This window comes from Lampetra planeri, chromosome 2, assembly GCF_965212315.1.
Source record: "Lampetra planeri chromosome 2, kcLamPlan1.2.h2, whole genome shotgun sequence".
Taxonomy (NCBI): Eukaryota; Metazoa; Chordata; class Hyperoartia; order Petromyzontiformes; family Petromyzontidae; genus Lampetra; species Lampetra planeri.
Window position 1 is genome coordinate 18,607,293 of NC_136108.1, and position 5,221 is coordinate 18,612,513.

A 5,221-nucleotide genomic window follows, 5' to 3' on the forward strand; every position below is an offset into this window, starting at 1 on the left:
TTGGTGGAGCTGATCTCGAGTGAAAATTCCACATTACTTCTATGCTTTGTGAGTGTCTTCATGTATTTCACTGGCATTAAATCCATGCCAAACACAATCATGGCTAAGATGCTGAAAATCATCTTTGTAGGGTAAATAACTATCATCGATTTTTGTCCAAGAGTCATTGCGATTTTTTTTATTTGTGTTATCTTCAATACACCAAGAATAAGAAGAATAAGAAGAGCGCTGTTCTATGGCAGCTGAAATTATACATTATTATAATAATTATTCAGCTTGCTTACCCACGACTCGTTTTTTCCCTAGAAGGATGTTGCCAAGTTTTCGCATTCGGGGCGACGATCGCCGCGTACGTTCAAACCCGAGTCATTTTGCGGGTAATAAAAAAATTGGCACATTTGGACCATTTGGCAAGCTCCATCGATGGCGCTCCCTTGTGCACAATGGCCAACCTTGGCATCGTGTGCAGCTGACACAGTGTGCAATTGCAATGGTTATCAATGCAAGCAGTGTGAACGACTGACTGCTTTGCTCACACACCCCACGTCCACCACTATTCGGTGAACAAATACCTCTGGCAACATGTGCTTTGCGCTGTGCACTTTATGAAAATTACATGCGGTAGATATATATATCACAGACGTCCCTGGATAAGATGTGGGGGCAAATAATGATAACTGGATCGTTATACTACGTTCATGTTTGTATTTTCTCCCAATCAAGGAATTAAATTGGCCTAGGCTATTGCGATGATGCTCATCTTTCAATGGAGCACTTGTTTGTTCGTACGGTAACATAGTCATGACAATAACATCAATTGCAGCCCTTTGTGATCACACTACGGGATGAAAACCTCAAGTGCTGTGTCGCTCATGGGGGTCTGTTTGACCTCAAGTCACCATGGTGGGCACTGAGTGTATTAGTGGATTGCAGAGCCGGGACTGCTCGGGATGTCACTCGCCCCTGACGTTTCGCTGTGGCAAGGAAACACATTCCTGCGGAGGGAGCTGGTAGGAACGTTGGGTTGCTCGGTCAATGGCCAGGGTCAACGGCGGCGTGGTTTATTCCGCAAATATGGCCGACTGTGAGGGCGGGTACAAGCCGGCGTGAGTAGGTTAAACGTTGAGTTTTATAAGGGCACCACGGGGTGACCAGCCCCTCCCCACCCAGTCCCAGCCCTCCCACCCACCTACCCAGCCCCACCCTCCCCACCCAGCCCCTCCCCACCCAGCCCCTCCCCACCCTCCCCTTTCCACCCAGCCCTACCCCTCCCATTTTTGGATGCACGACGGACGGACACAATAATCTCCTGTGGGCTGGTGTAACCAGGAGGTTGCTACCAGTATAAAACACAGCTCGCTAGGTTAATAGTGCAGCGCATTTACCATTGCACCCTCTCCACCACGGTAGTTAGTAATGTTATTGTTAATAATAACAAAACAATTTATATCTAGATGTAGTTACAAAAACGTGTAGTATTCTTTAGCTGCCACTGTAGATAAAAGGCATGGTTTTATTTATTGGCCCACAATGCCCTTTGTCTGCAAATAGCACAAATAACAAAAAGGCCAAGATCTCCTTGTACCTGCAAAGTTATAGAACACATAATCGAACTTTCGATTTAAAGCTTTCGTTACTGCAGGGATTCATCTTCTTGGTTCTTTCGGTAAAGTCACGTAGAAGGAAAGTAATAAAATAATAAAAATAAAACATAATAAAATAATTCTCACGACGTTTCGGCCACAACGCAAGCAGCCGTCCTCAGGTGGAGAACAGGTCCGTCAAGTAGACAGAGTCTGAATGTCACGCTCCAGGCTTTATTACTTCCCTTCTACGTGACTTTACCGAAAGAACCAAGAAGACATAATCGAACGTTAAAATGCATCTATTCTACAATACATAACATATATATAGAGAGAGACAGAACAAACACAAAGGTCATCAATATATCCGCATAATTAGTTTGGGCAAATGTAGCTCGCGAGCAAATGTTAAGGCTGTTATGGCGGAGACGGGGTGCGGTGGGCACAGGATCTTAATAAACAATTTCCAATGGGGGTTACACGTGAGCGGGCAAATTGCATCTGGGTCTCCGAACGTGTCACAGCAGTGGCTCCGATCGCTCTGCACCACTGCACGGTGTGTACACCGACGGCGAATTAACTCCCGTGGGGTGCCCCACCCCGTGTTATTGGCGCAGCTTTGGGTCTCGCTTCACTGGCCACACCTGGCAGACTGGCGTATGGGGCCAGTAAAATGTGAATTCGAAACGGGTTGGGGGTGGGTCTTGGGGGGGGATGATCGCACCATTTCCACTGCCGCCCAGCCTCTGGGTGCGATGGGGTTGCGGCACGGAGCGGTCCGTGCGTGACAACACAACGGCACATTCCGGGCAAGGAGGGCTCCATTTTCAGTGACACCGTACTCTTTAACCACTGCCAATACTTATGCATTGAGGCATCAACTTTCCTACAATCTGTACAAACAAAGTTCCATTTATTTTCAGCTGAAACAATGGCGCTGTTTATAGTAACTTTTTTTTATTCATATGCTTTAACACTTTATGGAATGTTGTTACATTCGTGAGTTTTTAAAGATTAAAAAAACTAACACGTCGAAACAAATAATACATATATCTCTGAATGGAATGGAACGGCAGCACGCCGCGCTATAAAGCCAGCGATCACGGGTAACATTACTAGCGAGTTGGAGCTAAACTGGTCCTGGGCACACCCCCCCCCCCCAATCTCCCCACCCCCCCCTCCCCCTTTCACTAAATCTGCCCCAGCATGGTGAAGTATGGTTTAAAACACATTCCTGCGAAGGGAGCTGGTAGGAACGTTGGGTTGCTCGGTCAATGGCCAGGGTCAATGGCGGCGTGGTGTATTCCGCAAATATGCCCGACTGTGAGGGCGGGCACAAGCCGGCGTGAGTAGGTTAAACGTTGAGTTTTATAAGGGCACCACGGGGTGACCAGCCCCTCCACACCCAGCCCCACCCCTCCCATCCCCCACCCAGCCCCACCCCACCCTCCTCCCCACCCAGCCCCACCCCTCCCACCCCCCACCCAGCCCCTCCCCACCCTCCCCACCCAGCCCCTCCCCACCCTCCCCACCCAGCTCCACCCAGCCCCTCCCCACCCTCCCCACCCAGCCCCTCCCCACCCTCCCCTCCCCACCCAGCCCCTCCCTGCACGACGGACACAATAATCCCGTGTGGGCTGGTGTAACGAGGAGGTTCCTACCAGGACAACTCACGTGCTCGATACTTGTGTGGGGAGGCCTTCGTGCAGTCGTGCGTGGACAAAGGGCCGCACACTTTATTTTAAACGCACATATATAGAGAGAGCTCTTAATACATTTACTAATCAACACCAAACACCGGTGTGTGTGTTTTATTTTATTCTATTGACCTCAAATGTGAAGCCCATGCACAATCTAACTACCGCACGTCCCCAGATAAGTGAACGCATTTGACGACGCGGCTACGGACTGTGGCAGAGTGCACGACTCACAATCGGAAAAGTTGTGAGTTCAACTCCCAGTTGGGGGGCCAGCTCAGCCCAACCACTCCCCCCTCCCCCAGCCGTTGTTATAAAAAAAATATTTCTTGGTAAGGAAATTATTTCTTCTGGCATCCATCATGGGAATGTGGAATTTCTACCTCTGTCTCAGCACGGCCCATGTGAAAATCAGTGGCACGACACTGCTCGACCGAGCGTGGAGACATCGATGCGATTTCTTTTTTTCTATTTGTCAGCGTAAAACCTCGCGTACAGAATGGAAATTACACATCTTGTTAAAATACTGGGATGTGTCTTTTTTTACAATCACGATTTTTACTAACAATACACAGATTAAAACATACCGATTTTATCATTTCACTCTGAAGGTTTACACCGGTGGATACAGGATTTCTGGGCAGCAGCGCAAAGGCGAGGTGGTTCGTCACACCATACAGCGCATGGTCTACGTAATCACCACACTGATTGCACCATCACCCTTATAACATTATGTAACGATAACCTTGTTGTAGCAGGGCTGGCAGTGATGATGGTTGTGGTAACAGTAATTATGATGATGGTGGTGGTTATCGTAGCAGTGCTGGTGGTGTTTGTGGTGTTATTTGATGTTGAGTTGGTATCATTATTTGTGGTGTTGGCAGTGATTGTGGTGGTGTTAATGTTGGTGGTTTTGGTGGCGTCAGTGATAATGGTGCTGGTGATGGTAGTGATAGTAGTGGTTATGGTGGTGATGACATTAGTCATGGTGGTGCTGGTTGTATTGATGGTGTGGGTGGTTTTGAGGGTGATGATGTTTATAGTTGTGCTGGCAATGATGGTGCTACAGGGTAGTTTGTGCATTATGATAGGTCACTATAACATACCAAAGACTGATTGCAAAATATATCATACGACTGCATGATGCTAAACATTTTAATGCTTTTACATTTTGTAAATTTGTGGGGAATGACTGCCCATAGCCCTACTTAGGTCTGTGAATAATGGTGTGTGTAAAGTCACTCTTAGGGGAATGTTATTTTTTTTTTAAAGAAGACATCAGCTATATTAAAATGGGATTCAAAGAGTTCCGTTCTCCAATTCCTGAACTACATATTACAATATTGATTTGAAGCTTTCGTGACTGCAGGGATCCATACTCGTTGGTTCTTTCGGTAAAGTCACGTAGGTAGAACATTTATTAACAGCAGTTCAGCTCAGCAGTTCTCCTGCTGTGTTTGTCTCACCTGATGACGGTTGCTTGTGTTGCGATCGAAACGTCGTGATCTATAAATTTTCTATCTACGTGACTTTACCGAAAGAACCAAAGAGTATACATATTACAATGTACAAACTGACCAATGCCAATTGATGCTCATGCAACTGCCATGCATAGTGAGATAGACTTGGTGGGAAGTCAACACCGCATAACCCACAAATAACTGATCTCTGACATGGGAACGTGGAATTTCCACCAATCTCTCTGGGCCCATGCTGTTTAACGGCCCACTCGTCAGCGCTGCCTCGTTTTGCGCACGTGAGCAAATGCGCGTGCTTTAATGGTAGCATAAACATGGCAATCATACACACAATGCACAAGAAACGCGAGTATTCCAAGTGACTACTGAAAACTGCCAAATTAATTACACTTTAATTATGAGCGGTGCGTGACGCACGGACATGGCTATTGAGAGGAAGAACGCTGTGAAATCACGAAGTTCA